The sequence below is a fragment of the Tursiops truncatus genome, chromosome 5 (assembly GCF_011762595.2).
Source record: "Tursiops truncatus isolate mTurTru1 chromosome 5, mTurTru1.mat.Y, whole genome shotgun sequence".
In the NCBI taxonomy this organism is placed as follows: domain Eukaryota; kingdom Metazoa; phylum Chordata; class Mammalia; order Artiodactyla; family Delphinidae; genus Tursiops; species Tursiops truncatus.
This window is the reverse complement of record NC_047038.1, coordinates 90686257-90708109: the sequence shown is the minus strand read 5'-3', so window position 1 is coordinate 90708109 and position 21853 is coordinate 90686257. Positions and strand designations below refer to the sequence as shown.

General features: G+C 39.2%; 1 long non-coding RNA gene across 1 annotated transcript in view; it reads left to right on the top strand.

The window, feature by feature from the left end:
• The window catches only part of LOC109549576 (uncharacterized), a 173814-nt gene that overhangs the window by 21086 nt on the left and 130875 nt on the right, over window positions 1–21853 (top strand). Inside the window, exons 2-3 of the long non-coding RNA XR_012332035.1 lie at window positions 10040–10222; window positions 10815–10864. This is a non-coding gene — a long non-coding RNA (uncharacterized lncRNA). The remainder of the gene's footprint in view (window positions 1–10039; window positions 10223–10814; window positions 10865–21853) is intronic.

Genomic DNA, 21853 nt, shown 5'->3' with positions numbered 1-21853 from the left:
ATCTAAAAAACAAAACAAATGAACAAATATAACAAAACAGAAACAGACTCACAGATACAGAGAACAAGTTAGTGGTTGCCAGAGGGGAGAGGGGTAGGGAGAAGGGCAAAATAGATGAAGGGGATTAAGAGGTACAAGTTGCCAGTTATGAAAATAGATAAGTCACAGGAATGTAACGTATAGCACAGGGAATATAGTCAATAATACTGTAATAACTTTGTGTGGTGTATAATCTATAAAAACATCAAATCGCTATGTTACACACCTCAAAGTAAAATAATATTGTAAGTCAACTATACTCCAATTAAAAAAAGAAAGACGGGGAGGAATTTTAAATGCATATTACTAAGGGAAATAAGCCAATCTGGAAAAGCTACATACTTTCTGGAAAGCTACATACATTCTGGAAAAGGCAAAATGATGGAGACGGTAAAAAATCGGTGGTTGCCAAGGTTAGTGAGAGGGAAAGATGAGCACAGAGGAATTTTAGGGCAGTGAAACTACTCTGTATGGTGCTGTAATGGTGGACCCATGTCATTATATATTTCTCCAAACCCATAGAATGTAAGCCGTGCTTTAGGTGATAATGATGTGTCAATGTAGGATCATCAATTGTAATAAATGGACCCCTCTGGTGGGAGACGTTGATAATGGGGGAGGTGATGCGCGTGTGTGGGGAGGGTTTATATGGGAAACCTCTGTATCTTCTACTCAGCGTTGCTGTGAACCTCAAACTGCTCTAAAAATGTCATATATATGTGAATATGCACATCATCTCAAAGTGACATTTATTATTTTATTTATTACAAAGGATAAAAGTACCTTTCCAATGAAAAAATATGGCAGACTCTTTAACCAGGCGATCAGACTTAGCATCATAATGGTGAGATAGTGGGATAATGAGACATTTTATGTCTTCAAGTGTGATGTCATGGGGATGCACAACAGCACTTATATAATGTTGCCAAAATCTTGCCAAAAATGTTCACCCTGAATTGAATCATGGGGAAACGATCAGGCAAATCCAGATTGTGGAACATTTTACAAAACAACTGACCTGGGCTCTTCAAAAATGCTAATGTGATAAAAGACCAAAAAAAAAAGCTGGGGGAGAAGGAGAAGTGTTTCACATGAAAGGAAACTAGAAAGACATGGTAACAAAATGCAATGCGTCATCCTTGATCGGATCCTGGATTTAAAAAAAGAAAAGCAGCTTTAAGTACTTTATCAGGTCAGTTGGAAAAGTTTGAACATGGACTGTATATCTGATGATACTGTGTCAAGGTTAAACACTTTGAATACAATAATGATATTGTGCTTATGTAGGAGAATGTTCTTATTGAGAGATAAGTGATGAAATGCTTAGGGTTGAAGTATCATGTGTCTGCAGTTTATTTTAAAATGGTATTATACACACACACACAGCGAGAGAGAGTGAGATAAAGCAAATGTGACAAAATGTTTAAAATTAGTGAATCTAGAAGAAAGGTATATGGCTGATCCTTATACGATTCCCTCACTGTTTTTGTAGGCTTGAAAATTTCCAAAATAACACATTTAGGTATTATCCAGAGTTGGATATCTGAAACCAGGTGGTTTTAATAAATTATCAAGACCCAATAATAGTATCCTGTCAAAACTCTTCCTGAGATTCTGCAAGAGTGTCCTGGCAGGTATTGTATTACATGCCAGTACCCCCAAAGGGGAAAGTGTAGCAAATGAATTAGTTAATGTCTGCTGAATGCTCAACGGACACTCTGTTATGGCTGGTTTGCAAATGCCTGGATTAAAGCGTTTAGACAAAAAAAAAACCTGCAAAAACGAAACCTCATGAGCTTGACCTAATGAAGTAATGTTATTGACAGGCCCAGCTGCCAAAGCCTAACCCTAATGAGACATGAGGGAGGCTGTGCTTGCGACAGTAGCTAGTGTACAAGGTCCTATTTGTGTGACAGAGACAGTTTCATTTGAGGGAGCCGCATGAAACGTACTTATGACAGAAAGGTAGAAAGAGAGAAAGAAATAGATAGTTAATCACTTGGAATGATCTCGTTATAATAGACAAATTATTTTATACTTAGCTGAAATCTGAATTCTTTCTGTGATCTAGACTCTGAGTAAAGGAAGTTCAAACAGGTAGATAGTTTTGCTTCTGCATTGGGAAAGACTATTTTGAATTGCAATTTTACATACACCATGAGATACAGTAAAGAAAACAATGAAGGAATGTAAAATAAGTAAGTGCTTTCCATGTGGACTGTTACAATCTTATATAATCAACTGTCATATACAAAAGTTCCATGAGATCTGATGTACTCCAGATAAGTATCCCTTACTGTGTTCTCTATGATTCATCGTGGGAAATCTGGCTGGGCCTCTGAGTAAGACCAGCTGCGCATGACGGCCAGACGCTGGCTCTGGATTGGAGGGAAAAGAGATGGTCCATGCGCTTCTTCTGGCCTCTCAAGTTTGTCCTTATAAATTTCTCTCTGCAGGTCCGGGGCTGTCCTTGTTCTCAGGGGACTCTGATGGTACCATGTGTTTGGTGCAGGTTGACATAACCCTGTTCATCTGCAGATTTGGCCTCAACTCCAGGGCTTCCAAGTTGCCAGACCCTCTGTGGGTGGCCTTTTGAGGCCCACTAGTCGTGGGGCTCTAGTGTACCTGGAGAGAGTCCTGGTGAAGCAGAATGTTTTGACGTGGCTCTCTTCAGAGTTGTTCGACATGAAAAACATTATGCTGCTTGTACTTTTTTAATTACCAAGTGATATGCGCTGTGACACTCCCAATTCCCACCTCTCACCACCCTTGACTGTCACCTCGGTCTTGAGCCTCACTCATCCAGGCTCTGTGATGGAACGAGGTAATCTATTGCCCAAATGATTTTGTCATTTTTTAAGACTAATTTTTTTAATTATGGAAAATATTTGATTTAGAACGGGTGATAATGGTATGCGTGCATCACAGAAAAATGATAGGACTCCAGGCAGCAGTTCTATATTTCTTTTTTTTTGGAAAAATAGCTTTATTGACATGTAATTGACATACAGTAAACAGCACATAATTGAAGTGTATAACATGATGCTTTTTAAATTCATTCTTTTAAAAATATTTTTGTTGTAGTAAGAACACAACATGAGACCTACCCTCTTAATTTTTAAGTGTACAATATAGTATTTTTGACTATAGGTACAATGTTGTACAGCAGATCTCTAGAACTTATTCACCTTATTGACTGGAACTTTATGCTCGTTGATTAGTAACTCTCTATTTCTCCCTATCCTCAGCCCCTGGCAACCACCATTCTACTCTTTGATTCTATGAATTGACTATTTTAGATAATATCTCAGATGAGTGGAATCATGCAGTATTTGTCTTTCTGAGATTGGCTGACTTCGCTTATTACAATGTCCTCAAGATACATCCATGTTGTTACATATTGCACAATTTCCTTCTTTTTCAAGGTTGAATAATATTCACTCGTATGTATATACCACGTTTTCTCTATCTATTCATCTATCGAAGGACGTTTACATTTCCACTTCTTGGATATTGTGAATAGTGCTGTGATGAACATGGAGTGCTAATATCTCTCTGAGGTCCTGATTTCATTTCTGCATCCCGGGCACAGAATCCTTTCAATTAATTTCTGGATTTCTCATGGAGGGAATTTGTGGATGGGGGCTGAATCAGTGTATTTGTGGAGAAAGGAGGGTCCAGGGCTTCCTACTCTGCCCTCTTGCTGACATCACCTTAAAGACTACAATTTTAATAGTTTGTTTTATAGGCCATGTTTAAAATGACATTTCTTCAGAAGATCATATCAAAATGTGGGTCCAGTTTTAGGTTTCCATGTAGCTCTTGACGGCATTTCTTTTTCTTCTTATAAATTTGTCCTGGGCTGGAGGACATTTTTCTTTTACTCCTCATTCAACAGTTCTTTTCTATTTACATAAATAATGTGGCACCATTACTGAATAATGGTTCTGTGGCACCATTACTCAACCCTGAACACCGTATTAGCACGCCCTGTTCTTTCTTGGTGTTTGTTCCCATATCCTACATTTATCCCAGCCCATGTCCTCTGGTGGGACCCTGCCATGTCTGGGCAGGTTCTCTGGGGCCTCCCTGTAATAAACAATACTGTACCTGGTTAGATTTTCTGGTGCTGAATCCTGTCTGCTGGTTTGAACCTCTCAGTAATGTCCATTGCTTGCTCTCTGCTGGGGTCTTTTCAATCTGCTTGGTTGGAGTTGATCTCTGAGGCCGGGAGAATTCCCTCCGGCCCTGTCTCTTCAGCATGGATTCCTCCTATACTCCTGATTTCCTCCGAGTTGAGACATTGACTTGGAGGAATCCACATGCCAGTGTCAGGTTAAATATCAAGACCGTAGAAGCCTTTGAAATCCATTGGGAGAAGCAATGTATGTAAAGGAGAATTGAGGAAAACTCTGATGGTTTGATCAACTCCACTCACCCCCTCAACGTCTAATGATTGACATCCTCAGGAATAACAAAAGGTAGAAAATAAAAGAAACGCAGGAAGAGAAGAAAGCAAAGAGGAAGAAGATATAAGAATGTAACATCTACAGATGTTTTGTAGTTATTGAACCATGAAGTGGAATTAGAACTTGAAAAAAATGGTATAGCAACAGGTTACCAAATTGCTTATTCCCAACTCAAGCACTTAACAGCAAAACCTGGTAAAGCCTGGGAAGCTGGAGCCCATGCTGGAAATAGAGGACACATACAATCACTTTTGATTCCTTTTCCTTTATCTCTAGAAGGATGGATACTTTGGGTAAAATCCAGCTCTTCCACTTTGGTCCTTCAAGGACCAAATATAAAAACAAATGCGTGAGGAAACACTGTGGCTTCCAGGAGAAAGAGGGGGTTTTTTGGATCAAAAGTGTTTATTTTTTGATGATGGCCATTCTGACCAGTGTGAGGTGATACCTCATTGTAGTTTTGTTGTTGTTGTTGCTGTTGTTGTTGTTGTTGTTGTTGTTTTGCAGTACGCGGGCCTCGCACTGTTGTGGCCTCTCCCATTGCGGAGCACAGGCTCCAGACGCACAGGCTCAGCGGCCATGGCTCACGGGCCTAGCCGCTCTGCGGCATGTGGGATCTTCCCGGACCGGGGCACGAACCTGCGTCCCCTGCATCGGCAGGCGGACTCTCAACCACTGCGCCACCAGGGAAGCCCTGTTGTTGTTTCTTAACATCTTTATTGGAGTATAATTGCTTTACGATTTGTGTTAGTTTCTCCTGTATAACAAAGTGAATCAGCTATATGTGTACATATATCCCCATATCTCCTCCCTCTTGCGTCTCCCTCCCACCCTCCCTATCCCACCCCTCTAGGTGGTCACAAAGCAACGAGCTGATCTCCCCGTGTGATACAGCTGCTTCCCACTAGCTATCTATTTTATGTTTGGTAGTGTATATATGTAAAGGCTACTCTCTCACTTCGTCCCAGCTCACCCTTCCCCCTCCCTGTGTCCTCAAGTCCATTATCTACATCTGCGTCTTTATCCCTGTCCTGCCCCTAGGTTCATTAGAACCATCTTTTTTTTTTTTAGATTCCATATATATATATATGTGTTAGCATATGGTATTTGTCTTTCTCTTTCTGACTTACTTCACTCTGTATGACAGAATCTAGGTACATCCACCTCACTACAAATAACTCAATTTCATTTCTTTTTATGGCTGAGTAATATTCCATTGTATATATGTGCCACATCTTCTTTATCCATTCATCTGTCGGTGGATACTTAGGTTGCTTCCATGTCCTGGCTATTTAAATAGTGCTGCAATAGTGCTGCATTGTGGTACATGACTCTTTTTGAATTATGGTTTGAAGAAAGGGGTTTTAAACAGTGTACCAGTCTATAGCAATAGAAACCAGCTTTAGTTAATTCTAGAGGCAAGAGGAGTTTTTGTTAGGAAATGCAGATGGCCTTACACAAATGAGAAGATGATAAACCCCCCTCATAATAAGATAAATGACATTTAAGGCTACATTAAGATATCATTTTTTACCTATCAGAATGGCAAAAGTCCAAAATTGGACAGCGTACTCTGTTGGCAAGGCTGGTAGGGGTGCAAAATGATAAACCTTTATGGAGGGCAATTTGGCAATATTTATCAAAATTACAAATGCTCTTATACTTCGAGCCAGCAATCCTGTTTCTGGGAATTTCTTCTAAAGGCATATCTACATACATAAGAAATGACATATGCAGTACTGTTTACAATAGCAAAAAATTGGGAATAAGCCAAATAAACATCAATAGATACTGGTTAAAATAAACTGGGGTACATTCACACAATGGAAGTTTGTGCCACTGTACAAAAGAATGGGAGGACACTGTGTACTCATGTGGATATTTTGGTAAGCAAAAAAAAAGTAAGGTGCAAAGGAATGCACATAGATGCACATGGTGTGTGGACAGTATTCTACCATTTGTGTAAGAAAAGGAAGTGATAAAAATATTTGTGTTCATTATGTCTGCAAAAAGAAAATCTGGGAGGATACATAAACTTTAAGAGTGGTTACCTAAAGGTTTGAGGGCCAGTGGGGTGCAAAGGGAAAGGGAAACTTCTTTGCATCCCTTGTTGTTTTGCTTTGAATTTGGAACATTAAATAAAAATATTATTTATAATGCTATACTTTCCCAGCTTCATGAAATAAACCACACACAGTCCATTCTGAGATGGCAGCAGTGGTGACCACAGTGACATCCAGTTTCCAGAGGCCCGGAGGCTGTGGTTCCAGTGGCAGCCTCCTGGGTCCACCGTTCAGTGTCAGTGTCAGGGATGTAGACAGTACATGCCATGGTCTATGCCACGGTCTATTTCCAGCACTGGTGTCTTCACTGAGCCACACAAATGGATGCCCTGTGCCAAGATATTGCTCCCCTTTAATACTACAGATGATACTGGGCTGGAGCCCCCAAGCTGGTTGTCCATAGCAACCGACAGCCTCAACTATTTGTTCTGCTGTGTACTATGCATAGTATATTTTTCACTTATGCTTTCTTTTGAAAAAATTTGGGAAGCAACTGATTAGAGAACAAGATTTAGAAGAAAAGACTATATCCCCCCACCCCTCAGCTTGCCTCCAGTGAGGATAATAAGTCACAAGGATCAAAGGCGCTCAGATTTGTTAAATAAAAGACATTTGTTTGTTCTGTTGTGCTTAGAGTGGATTTGCTGCTGTTGATGTTCAAGTACTCAATGCTCTGCACTGGCGGCTGGTTTCCAAGGAAGAGAAGGCTTCATTAAAGCTGCTTTCCATCAAAGCATTAGAGTGCTTACTATTAGTGAATTAGAGGATTCACAATTAGTGAAAGTCTCCACCAGATGTACAGGGGAGCTTTGGGAAGGGTGATGTTTACTTCTATATTCCCTCACTTAAAGGGCATTCAGGAAAAATATGTTTTGAAGCAGGGGAAGGGGGAAAGCCAGGGAGAGGGATAACGTGCCTCAGAGTGCCCTAGCTCAAGTGTTCTTTAAGTCCCTTGATGTTGTCCATATAGGTCAGCCTCCTGGGGTACCAAGTGGGATAGAGATGTGTGGGTATTTGATCTGGAGGGGCAAGTGGAAAATACCCAGTACAACCCCTAAAATTACAGGACAGTGTTAGTCGCACACAGTTGTGTTGGCTTATTGAGTGAGGAATGCTATCATTAACAAAATCTTCATTTGACAATTTTGACTGTTATTCTCTGCTCTCTCACCAGTAGTGTCAAAGGATAGAGAAAGAGCAGGAAGTGGAGTCCTCTGTCCTGACTCCAAGCCCATTTTCATGTTCCTGATAAATCTTTTCTGGATTTCACTCATCTGTCCGTCCATCCGTCCATCCATCCATCCATCCATCCATCCATCTTTCCAAACATTCATATAACAAGCATATTTTTCAAATTAGTTTGTACTAGGTTCTATGGTAAGAACTGAGAGTAAAGAGAGGAATATCATTACTTTCGTGAATCTCACAGTCTTACAGGAAGACAGATATGCAAATAAACTAATACAATGTGATAAGTGTTAATTACAGCCGTGTATAAAAATCATGGAGAGAGGGAAGCCTAAACCTTCATGGTGTAAGTAAGGTAAAGGTGGAACTTAGACTTACACTAGAGTAGAAGTTCCCATATGGTTCCTTTTAATGAAATACAAAAAGGCGCTCTGAGCAGAAAAGTAGACAAAGGTGCCCCGTCCAGCTGGATACAGTGTTGAGCTAGACACGTGATGGGTGAGTGGCACTTAGGCCAGATTTCACCTTGCTGCCTAGGAGCCTTTGTGCATCTCTCAGACTGTCTAGCCTTATGGGGCAGCCCTGTCCCTCAGATGTGATTTTCCAAAGGCTACTACATCAGGGTCAGAGCTTCTCTTTCATCGGGACCTACCCAGAGAAGGGAAGGGGTGTCTGGATGGGGGTGATCTAATTGTTATCAGCTCAACTTCCACCCCACCTTGCTTAAGAAGAAAAATTTTAACCAAACCAGGATTCAAAACATTTTTGGAGCCAGGCAGCACCGATCAGAGCTTTATTGTCCTTACTGCTTCGCGGGTGTGCCCGCAGACTATAAATAGCTGAACTCACTCTCTTTGCCTTGTCTTCCCACTACTGATAATACAGTCAAGTACATTTGCAAATTTCCTATATAGTAACTATATGAGTGAATTCACATCTCAGTATTTCTGGTGTTTCTTCTCATTTGCTCTTTGAAGATTTGGAGTAATAGCTTCTCTAGCATGAAGCAAATTTGTGGTCTTCATTGTCAGTAAACCACCAAAAGGATATAGTCTAAGGGAACTTATTGACAGGGCCTTGTTGGAAATTTGTGCTATAGATTTAAAAAGAATCCCAGGGGCTTCTCTGGTGGCGCAGTTGTCAAGAATCCGCCTGCCAATGCAGGGGACACGGGTTCAAGCCCTGGTCCAGGAAGATCACACGTGCCGCAGAGCAACTAAACCCGTGCACCGCAACTACTGAACCTGCACTCTAGAGTCTGTGAGCCACAACTACTGAGCCCACACACCACAACTACTGAAGCCCGTGCGCCTAGGGCCCGTGCTCTGCAACAAGAGAAGCCACTGCAATGAGAAGCCCGTGCACTGCAACGAAGAGTAGCCCCCGCTTGCCACAACTAGAGAAAGCCCACACAGTAATGAGGACCCAATGAAGCCAAAAATAAATTAATTAAAAAAAAAAAAAGAATCCCAAATCCAAAAACAACCCCTGCAGCTGTTTTTGAGTGACTGCAGTGAGATGCAGTTTTCCATTATTTTATTTTTCAGGACGTTGGTGTTTGAATATTTGAGAAGCGCTCAGCTTACATAAATTAATAGTACCCTTTGTGGTGGACTGGCCAGGGAACCAAAACACCGTTTGGAATTGTTTGAGTCCTTCTTACACCTTTCACCCTCCTTGCAGCAGTGAGAAACTGGGATCTATTTTTAAAACTTATTTTTTGGCATTATTAAATACATTTCTGATATGCTTTAATTCAGACACCTGGCTTCTCTCTACACAATGCCAATAATCATTGTTTAAAATGTTTATTTCTATCTCATTTTTCTCCTCCAGAGCTCGAAGGAATCCAATTCAGTTTTCAGCCTAAAGAATAGGAATGGGCCGGCAAAGTGAGAACTGCAGGAAAGTGGGAGGGGCAGGGAGGCCAAGGGGCCAGAGATGTGAAGATTGTTACTATGGGCTGCAGTGACAACAAACAGCTTCCTCATATGGGCAAGTCACATAGACTCTTGAGACTTAGCTCTCTGTAAAATTTCCCAAATTATGCTAGAATTCATTGCTTTCTCACCATCACTGGCTTGATGCCAGTGTCATGCACGCTAAAGAAATATGTTTGGGGAAAGCAAGACAATAGTCAGCAAACAAATGGATTCAAAGCTGGAACAAGAAGATTCTTATTTTAGAAGGTATAATTTCATACGGCAGCCCTGGTGTGATCGGTGTTCTTTCATAAATTTTGATGATCTATTAAATCAATGCTTCTTGCTTTTTCCTTAGGGAGAAGTTCCCTCCATGCTTTCCAACTCTCTCCACCTGTACAAGGCACAGGTTGGTCATTTACTCGTCAATTTGCTCATTAATAACAAACACCCCACGTGAGAAGTTCCCATGGACTAAATTGATTGGATAACTGCAAAGGCTCCACTTGTCTTGGGACTGTTAGAAGACGTCTCATTACTGGTGAGTGGTTAGCTATCTTCAGCACCATGATCTTCATGTTGCCTTCGCTGTCTACTTTTCAGCTCACCACAGCCTTGCATAGATGCCTGTTAACCTATCATAAATGAGCACAATTTGAGAAAAGTTAGTTGGAAAAGGAGAGTAAGTTTTTTCTTCCCAAATACGTAATTTCTGATTTGGGTGGCAGTTGGCATGCTTTAAAAAAAATTAATTTATTCCACAAATATTTATTGAGCCCTACTATGTGCAAGGCACAAGAGGATGCAGCAGTGAAGTCTCAGACAAGCGCTCAGTTCTCATAAATCTCGTAATCTGGAGGAAGGAGACAGACAATAAACAATTATTAAAATAATGCCATTCTAGATAGTGATAAATACCATAAAAAATGAAATAGGGATGTGCTGGTGGGATGCTTCTTTAGGTTGGGTGGTTAGGGAAAGGCTCTTTGAGGAGGTGAATTTTGCTCTCTTAAGCTGTGATTTATTTGATGCTTTCTATGCTAAGCCTGGCCTAAGCATTTTATTTATATTAATTCATTCAATCCACACAGTAACCCTATGAAAAAGTATGATTGTCTCCTCTCTACAAACAGGAAACTGAAAGATGGAGCCATTTGGATACTGGCCCAGGACCACCCAAATGGTAAATAGTAGAGCCAAATTTGAACCCAGAGAGTTTAGCTCCAGAATCTGTCCCTTTAATTACTATAGATGCTGTCTGTCTGCCCTAAGTTGAAACCCCAAGGGCCCAAAGAAGCCAGCCATGTATAAAGTTGGGGGCAGCTGTGCTAGGTAGGCTGAAGGAAGAGCAAGTACAAAGTTCTTGAGCAGAAAGAAGGTTGTGGTCTGAGGCGCAGGCCAGAGACCACTGTAGTTGGAGGAGACTGAACAAGGACAGAAGGGGAGGGTGACGGGCTCAGCAGAAAGCAGACCTTATAAGAAGGCTTTATAAGGCCTTGTGGTCCTTGGTAAGGAGTTAGGTTTCATTCTAAGGGAAGCCATTGAAGGGTTATAAGAAGGGAAGCAGTTCTGCCTTTAGACCAAATAAGAGGGGTTCCTGTCACACACACACACACACACACACACACACACACACACACACACACGCACGCACACACAAGAAACAGATTCTTCAAGTTCCGGGTATTGCTTTATGGTGAAAATAGTGATATAAATGGTGACCATTTATACAAAACAATTAAAATGTTTTGTAATCTCTATGCAATAATAATAATTATGATGTGCAACCCCAGTAAGATATTTGAACATGATATGTAGAATTTGAAGTTTATTTTTGATTCTAAATTATGGTTTAAGAATTTTGACAATTCTGGTTGCTTTCTGGGGACAGTTTCTCTGAGTTGAAATTAATTTTAAAAAGCTAAGAACTATGTCATAACTAGAGAAAGGGGATCTAATTTGACATTACTGTCAAGAGAACACAAATTATGTGAGAATCTTGATTGTAATATAATTATTGACTTTACTGGAATGAAGCCAAGAAAAATAAATTTTACTCTGGAAATAGATAATTTGTGAGCTATATACATTTTTACTTTTTACTGATGCAGACATTGCTGGCACGTCAACAGAGTACTCAGATGTATGTAATAATAATTAAATTCATATGTTTTAGATATATTGCTAGCTTTTGATCTCATAATAAAGTACACATATCTTTTGATTTTAGGATTTTTTAATGACGTATAGTTGATTTACAATGTTGTGTTAGTTTCAGGTGTACAGCAAAGTGATTCAGTTATATATATGTAGTTTTTCAGATCCTTTTTCATTGTAGGTTATTACAAGATATTGTATATCGTTCCCTGTGCTATAAAGTTAATCCTTATTGTTTACTTATTTTATGTATAGTAGTGTGTATCTGTTAAACCCATACTCCTAATTTATCCTCCTGCCTTTCTCCTTGGGTAACCTAAGTTTGTTTTCTATGTCTGTGAGTCTGTTTCTGTTTTTTAAATGAATTCATTTGTATTATTTTGTTAGATTCCACACATAAGTGATATTATACAATATTTGTCTTTCTCTTTCTGACTTACTTCACTTGGTAAGATATTCTCTAAGTCTACCCATGTTGCTGCAAATGGCAATACTGTACTCTTTTTCATGGCTGAGTAATATTCTTTATCCATCTTCTTTATCCATCCATCTGTTGATGGACATTTAGGTTGTTTCCATGTCTTGGCTATTGTGAATAGTGCTGCTATGAACATAGGGGTGCATGTATTTTTTTTTTTAATTTTTAAAATTTTGGGGGGCAGTGGGTCTTCGTTGCTGTGCGCAGGCTTTCTCTTGTTGTGGCGAGTGGGGGCTACAGTTTGTTGCAGTGTGTGGGCTTCTCATTGCGGTGGCTTCTCTTGTTGCGGAGCACAGGCTCTAGGCACGTGGACTTCAGTAGTTGTGGCTCACGGGCTCTAGAGCGCAGGCTCAGTAGTTGTGGTGCACGGGCTTAGTTGCTTCGTGGCATGTGGGATCTTCCTGGACCAGGGCTCAAACCTGTGTCCCCTGCATTGGCAGGCAGATTCTTAACACTGTGCCATCAGGGAAGCCCCATATCTTTTTGAATTATAGTTTTGTCTGGATATATGCCCAGGAGTGGGATGGCTGAATCATGTGGTAGTTCTATTTTTAGTTTTTTAAGGAACCTCCATACTCTTCTCCATAGCTGTTGCAACAACTTACATTCCCACCAACAGTGTAGGTGGGTTCCCTTTTCTCCACACCGTCTCCAGCATTTATTATTTGTAGACTTTTTGATGATAGCCATTCTGACTGGTGTGAGGTACACCTCATTTTAGTTTTGATTGGCATTTCTCTAATAATTAGCAACGTTGAGCATTTGTGAAAGTAGGAGGATGGAATAAATTTTATTTAACAAGTTAGTAGCTTGATCTATCAATTTAAGCATTTAAATAAACAGTATGTGGCTTCCATTTGTCCCTCTGCCCAGGCCTTGCAAATGTAAGGAGTAGTCCTTTAGGGGTGTGACATCATCTGATTCATGTTTTTAAAGGATGAGAAAAAGCAGCAAATCTATACTCATTTCTAAACCTGATTTATGTTTTAAAAAATATTTTAAAAAACCAATGAAGCTATATTCCTTTCTGAAACACAAAAGTTTTAAAAAAGGATTTTTCATTCATTGATTTTTTTTCTTAAATGTTTAGCTTACAGGAAAGTTAGATATTTTAGTCTGGGAAAGAAGACACAATTTTCTTGGATTAATCTTTGTCCCACAGCATGTCAGTTATGGATTCTTGGATGCTGAAAAGTCCATATCAACCCTCTTATGTTTCCTACAGCAGTGGTTCTCTGTGCTGCACATTGGAAATACTGTACTTGTAGAGTTTTTAAAGCACCCATTTGCCTGGGCCCCCATGGTGGAGATATGCATTAATTGGCATGGGTGGGGCTCTTTAGCCTATAAGAGCTCTTGGTGACTCTACTGAGAGGTCAAGGTTGAGAACTGTTGTTTCAGAGGCTCTTTGCTGTCTTCTACTTTATTTAGTAAGTTTAGTGATTCCCCCCACCTTTTCTTTTATAGGCTTTCCTGGTAGGTACCATCTCTTTATTTCCCTGGCAATTTTCCTCCTTTAACTGGTTACAAAGAAAATAATTATCACTTTATCAGACTGTGATTGCCTGGAAAAATAAAGCCACATGTGGGTTAAAAATATAGTTGACTTAATTGGGAGGCAACTTCAGCGGGATTTGAGCCCGTTAACCTTTTGTACCAGCTTCAGGGAGATGGCATATGATATGACTTAAAACATTGTTGGACAGTATAAATATAGTGTATATATATAAATCCACAAATCTGATTTACATTACTCATGAGAAGCTGTTCACAGAACAGCCTAAAATGTGGCTATCCATGCCAAGGTTTCTCTGGATATATTTCATGTTGGACTCAGGACCAAGTTCATTCCCGAGCCTTATAGCAGACTGAGTGATGATGCTATAATGAAGCACAGAGCACCTGAGCCCATAAAGAAGGTGCAACATAATGGATATGGGGCAGGTTGGGAAGGACTTTCATGAGAGAGAATCATAAAACTGCTTGTGAAAGGTCTTTATTAAAAAATATGACTGTTGTTAGCATGGTCGTTGAACAGATGTCAGGCTGAGCAGTGGCCTTTATGATCTGAGGCAGTAAATTCACTTTATTAACATAAACAAGTCTGAAAGGACAGAGTCAAGGAAGCTTCAGAATACAAGAGGTCCTCTGGGTGAAGGGTTCTCTCCTGGACCCCAGATCATTATTTCTGGAGTTATGCTGACTTTTTGTTTATAGACCCTTCCTAGCAATTTACATTCTCCTTTTTAATATTTTTTTTTCATTTCATTGAACCCTTTCATTGTGTATTGGCTCTTCATATATGTTAATTTTCTTCTTTCTTTCCATCCCTACCACCACTACTGCAGTCCAAGCTACCAGCCTCTCCTGCCTGAATTGCTGTAACAGCCTCCAACTGCTCTCCCTGACTCCTGTCTTTGACCCCATTAGTCCATTTTCTACATTCCACCTTCTTGATCCTCCTAAAGTCTAAATCTATTAGGTAACTCCTCTGCTTAAAAGCTCAGTTATTCCTCACTACTCTTAGGATAAAATTTAAATCCCCAAGAGAGCTTACAAACCACTTCATACCCATCTTCACCTGCCTCTGCCACTTCCTCTTCTCTCACCTGATCCCTACCCTCCACCCTCTCCCTACCAGTTAAGGGTGATCCACCAACATCCTGCATCAGAATTAACTTAAGATGCTTGCTAAGAAAACCAAATCTCTGCATTCCAACTAGTACTGATTGGACCAGAACCCCAGGGAGTTCCCAAGGGGAGTCTTCTAAGTGCCATTTGGAGAACGATTTGCTACGTCATTGAAATTGATGAAAGAGATAAAATGCAAGGCACCTGGATTGCAGTGGATGAACTTGGCTTCATTACCCAGAGCAGCCATCAGAGGATGATTTCAAAGGTCAAAGTGGTCTGGTTGGACAGAGATATTGCTGGTTCTCTGTAGTTATTTATCTGATATTACCACAGTTAGAAATCTGAGAATCCTTTGAATACCCTTGAAAGTCTCCTTTTAAAATACAAGCAGTCAGTCCCTGCAGTGAACCACAACTGCCCCCCGCTTCTGTGGGAGACCCTCCAACATTAGCAGGGACTGTGAGAATTCACACAAGAGGAAATACAATGAAAGAGAGCTGAAATGACCAGATGTCTTCATGGAATATTTGGACTAAGTTGTTTTACCGAAAAACACTTAGAAAAGAGTCGTGTGGCTGACAATGTCTTGGTGCTCCAGGTGGGTGTCAGGCCTGAGCCTCTAAGATGGGAGAGCCCAGTTCAGGACATTGGACCATCAGAGACATCCCAGCCCCACGTAATATCAATCAGCGAGAGCTCTCCGTCTCAACACTAAGACCCAGCTCCACTCAATGACCAGCAAGCTACAGTGCTGGGCCTCCATGCCAAACAACTAGCAAGACAGGAACACAACCACACCCATTAGCAGAGAGGCTGCCTAAAATCATAATAGGTTCACAGACACCCCAAAACACACCATGGGATGTGGTCCTGCCCACCAGAAAGACAAGATCCAGACTCATCCACGAGAACACAGGCACAAGTCCCCTCCACCAGGAAGCCTACACAACTCACTGAACCAACCTTACCCACTGGGAGCAGACACCAAAAGCAACAAGAACTATGCACCTGCAGCCTGTGAAAAGGAGACCCCAAACACAGTAAGTTAAACAAAATGAGAAGACAGAGAAACAGGCAGCAGATGAAGGAGCAAGGTAAAAATCCACCAGACCAAACAAATGAAGAGGAAATAGGCAGTCTACCTGAAAAAGAATTCAGAGTAATGATAGTAAAGATGATCCAAAATGTTGGAAATAGAAAGGAGAAAATACAAGAAATGTTTAACAAGGACCTAGAAAAACTAAAGAGCAAACAAATGATGAACAACACAATAAATGAAATTAAAAATTCTCTAGAAGGAATCAATACCAGATAACTGAGGCAGAAGAACGGATAAGTGACCTGGAAGATAAAATAGTGGAAATAACTCCAGAATAAAGAAAAAAGAATGAAGAAAATTGAGAACAGTCTCAGAGACCTCTGGGACAACATTAAACACACCAACATTCGAATTATAGGGGTCCCAGAAGAAGAACAGAAAACGAAAAGGACCGGGAAAATATTTGAAGAGATTATAGTTGAAAACTTCCCTAATAAGGGAAAGGAAATAGTCAATCAAGTCCAGGAAGTGCAGAGAGTCCAATACAGGATAAATCCAAGGAGAAACATGCCAAGACACATATTAATCAAACTATCAAAAATTAAATACAAGGAAAAAATATTAAAAGCAACAAGGGAAAAGCAACGAATAACAGACAAGGGAATACCCATAAGGTTAACAGCTGATCTTTTGGCAGAAACCCTGCAAGCCAGAAGGGAGTGGCAGGATATATTTAAAGTGATGAAAGGGAAAAACCTACAGCCAAGATTACTCTACCCAGCGACGACCTCATTCAAATTAATGCAGAAATTAAACTTTTACAGACAAGTAAAAGTTAAGAGAATTCAGCACCACCAAACCACTCTACAACAAATGCTAAAGGAACTTCTCTAGGTAGGAAAAACAAGAGAAGGAAAGGACCTACAATAACAAACCCAAAAAAATTAAGAAAATGATAATAGGAACATACATATCGATAATTACCTTAAACGTAAATGGATTAAATGCTCCAACCAAAAGACACAGCCTGGCTGAATGGATACAAAAACAAGACCCATATATATGCTGTCTACAAGAGACCCACTTCAGACCTAGGGACACATACAGACTGAAAGTGAAGGGATGGAAAAAGATATTCCATGCAAATGGAAATCAGAAGAAAGCTGGAGTTGAAATTCTCATATCAGGTAAAATAGACTTTAAAATAAAGACTATTACAAGAGACAAAGAAGGAGACTACATAATAATCAAGGGATCAATCCAAGAAGAAAATATAACAATTATAAATATATATGCACCCAACATAGGAGCACCTCAATACATAAGGCAAATGCTAACAGCCATAAAAGGGGAAATCGACAGTAACACAATCATAGTAGGGGACTTTAACACCCCACTTTCACCAATGGACAGATCATCCAAAATGAAAATAAATAAGGAAACACAAGCTTTAAATGATTTAGACAAGATGGACTTAATTGATATTTATAGGACATTCCATTCAAAAACAACAGAATACATTTTCTTCTCAAGTGCACATGGAACATTCTCCAGGATAGATCATATCTTGGGTCACAAATCAAGCCTTGGTAAATTTAAGAAAATTGAAATTGTATCAAGTATCTTTTCTGACCACAATTTTATGAGACTAGATAACAATCACAGGAAAAAATGTGCAAAAAATACAAAGACATGGAGGCTAAACAATATGCTACTAAATAACCAAGAGATCACTGAAGAAATCAAAGAGGAAATCAAAAAATACCGAGAAACAAATGACAATGAAAACGCGACGACCCAAAATCTATGGGATGCAGCAAAAGCAGTTCTAAAAGGGAAATTTATAGCAATACAATCCTACCTCAAGAAACAAGAAACATCTCAAATAAACAACTTAACCTTACACCTAAAGCAACTTGAGAAAGAAGAACAAAAAACCCCCAAAGTTAGCAGAAGGAGAGAAATCATAAAGGTCAGATCAGAAATAAATGTTAAAGAAATGAAGGAAACAGTAGCAAAGATCAATAAAACTAAAAGCTGGTTCTCTGAGAAGATAAACAAAATTGATAAACCATTAGCCAGACTCATCAAGAAAAAAAGGGAGAAGACTCAAATAGAATTAGAAATGAAAAAGAAGTAACAACTGACACTGCAGAAATACAAAGAATCATGAGAGATTAGTATAAACAACTATATGCCAATAAAATGGACAACCTGGAAGAAATGGACAAATTCTTAGAAAAGCACAACCTTCCAAGACTGAACCAGGAAGAAAGAGAAAATATAAACAGACCAATCATAAGCACTGAAATTGAAACTGTGATTAAAAATCTTCCAACAAACAAAAGCCCAGGACCAGATGGCTTCACAGGTAAATTCTATCAGACATTTAGAGAAGAGCTAACACCTATCCTTCTCAAACTCTTTCAAAGTATTCCACAGGGAGGAACACACCCACACTCATTCTACAAGGCTGCCATCACCCTGATGGCAAGAGACCTGTATGCAGAAAACTATAAGACACTGATGAAAGAAATTAAAGATGATATAAACAGATGGAGGGATATACCATGTTCTTGGATTGGAAGAATCAGCATTGTGAAAATGACTATCCTACCCCAAAAATCTACAGATTCAGTACAATCCCTATCAAACTCCCGATGACATTTTTCACAGAACTAGAACCAAAAATTTCACAATTTGTATGGAAAACACAAAAGACCCCAAATAGCCAAAGCAATCTTGAGAAAGAAAAACAGAGCTGGAGGAATCAGGCTCCCAGACCTCAGACTGTACTACAAAGCTAGAGTAATCAAGGCAGTATGGTACTGGCACAAGAACAGAAATATAGATCAATGCAACAGGATAGAACGCCCAGAGATAAACCCATGCACATATGGTCACTTATCTTTGATAAAGGAGGCAAGAATATACAATTGAGAAAAGATAGCCTCTTCAATAACTGGTGCTGGGAAAACTGAACAGCTACATGTAAAAGAATGAAATTAGAACACTCCCTAACACCATACAAAAAATAAACTCAAAGTGGATTAAAGACCTAAATTGTAAGGCCAGGTACTATAAAACTCTTAGAGGAAAACATAGGCAGAACATTCTATGGCATAAATCACAGCAAGATCCTTTTTGACCCATCTCCTAGAGAAATGGAAATAAAAACAAAAATTAAAAAATGGGACCTAATGAAACTTAAAAGCTTTTACACAGCAAAGGAAAACATAAACAAGATGAAAAGGCAACCCTCAGAATGGGAGAAAATACTTGCAAACGAATCAACAAAGAAAGGATTAATCTCCAAAATATACAAGCAGCTCATGCAGCTCAATATCAAGAAAACAAACAACCCAATCCAAAAATGGATTGAATAACTAAATAGACATTTCTCCAAAGAAGATATACAGATTGCCAACAAACAAATGAAAGGATGCTCAGCATCTCTAATCATTAGAGAAATGCAAATCAAAAGTACAATGAGGTTTCACCTCGCATCAGTCAGAATGGCCATCATCAAAAAATCTACAACAATAAATGCTGAAGAGGGTGTGGAGAAAAGTGGACCCTCTTGCATCGTTGGTGGGAATGTAAATTGATATAGCCACTATGGAAAACAGTATGGAGGTTCCTTGAAAAATGAAAAATAGAATTACCGTATGACCCATCAGTCCCACTATTGGGCATATACCCTGAGAAAATCATCATTCAAAAAGAGTCATGTACCACAATGTTCATTGCAGCTCTATTTACAATAGCCAAGACATGGACGCAACCTAAGTGTCCATCGACAGATGAATGGATAAAGAATATATGGCACATATGTACAATGGAATATTACTCAGCCATAAAAGGAAATGAAACTGAGTTATCTGTAGTGAGGTGGATGGACCTAGATACTGTCACACAGAGTGAAGTAAGTCTGAAAGAGAAAAACAAATACAGTATGCTAACACATATATATGGAATCTAAAAAAGAAAATGGTTCTGATGAACCTAGTTGCAGGGCAGGAATAAAAAGGTAGACATAGAGAATGGAGTTGAGGACACAGGGAGGAGGAAGTGTAAGCTGGGACAAAGTGAGAGAGTAGCACTGACATATGTATACTACCAAGTGTAAAATAGATAGCTAGTGGGAAGCAGCTGCATAGCACAGGGAGATCAGCTCGGTGCTTTGTGACCACCTAGAGGGGTGGGATGGGGAGGGTGGAAGGGAGATGCAATAGGGAGGGTATATGGGGATATATGTATACATATAGCTGATTCACTTTGTTATACAGCAGGAAATAATAGAACATTGTAAAGTAATTATACTCCAATAAAGATGGTAAAAAATCAATCAATCAATCAATAAAATAGGTAACTTATAAGGACCTATTGTATAGCACAGGGAACTCTACTCAGTACTCTGTAATGACCTGTATGGGAAAAGAATCTAAAAAATAGTGGATATATATATGTATAACTGTTTCACTTTGCTGTACAGGAGAAACTAACACAACATTGTAAATCAACTATACTCCAGTAAAAATTAATTTTAAAAAATGCAAGCTGTCTTAGACACGTAACTTGCAAAAAGATTTTAACTTAGAACTTTTGAGATCTAGTTAGAGTACAATGACAAGAGAATGGAATTTAGAGTCAGATAACCTGAATAAGGCTTGAATCTGTCTTCACTGATATTTCAACCTTGGGCAACCTTGGGCAAATTTAATCTCCTGATTAAATTATAGTTTCTTCATCTGTGAAATGGAACTAATGGTATTGTGAGGTTTAAATGAAGTGAAGAAATGTTTTGTAAACTGTTGATTGTCATCACTCATGTTTGCAGTTATTGTTTCTCTGGCTTTGGTTTAAGAAGGAGGCGAGTAATGGACCCACAAATGGGATATTTAGGATTCAGAAACTATTTTGAAGTGGATTTCAATGACATCATGATATATCAAATTTTGTGGGATACAGCTTAAGAGAAATTTACAGCACTAAAATTGAAAACATTTGCTCTTCAAAAGGAGACACTTATGAATATGAAAACACAAGGCACAGAATGGGAGATAATATCTGTAAAACATATATCTGACAAAGGGCTTGTATCTAGAATACATAAATTACTCCTAAAACTGAATAATAGTATGACAAATGACTTAGTAAAAATAGGGAAAGATTTGAACAAACACTTAACCAAAGAAAATATACGGATGACTAGTAACCACATGAAAAGATGCTCAGCATCATTAGTTATTATGGAGATGCAGACTGAAACCACAAAGTGATACTACTATATACTTAGCCACTAGAATGGCAAAATTAAAGTTTGACCATATCAAGTGTTGGCAAGGATGTGGGGCAACCAGAACTCTTATCCACTGATGGTGGGAATGCAAAATAGTACAACCACTTAGGAAAAGAGCTTGGCAGTACAGGAACCCACTTGGAACCCCAGAGTTGGTATATAGATTATTTTAAGCTGAAAATATTTGGGATTCAACAGAAAGAAAGCCTTCTTGGAGCTTTCTTTATTTAACTAAAAGTGCAGAAAGAAGCCTTCTTGGAGCTTTCTTTATTTAACTAAAAGTGGACCCTTCTGAGAAATGAGGATTGCCATAAATTTCCTCTTCCAGGCAGCTTCTATTCCCAGGAGGGAGACCAAGAATAAACCTGTTATAAATCCCTCTCTGGGGTACAATTATGATAGCAACTGGGAACAAGTAATGATAGCAAAATTTATAATCCACTGAATAAAATAGGAGTCCATCAGTCCACACTGGTATAAATAAGTAAATAAATATATATAAATGGAAAAGTTTGATTAAAATAGGATAGTTATGTAGTTTCAAAGTAGCTCCCCACAAAAT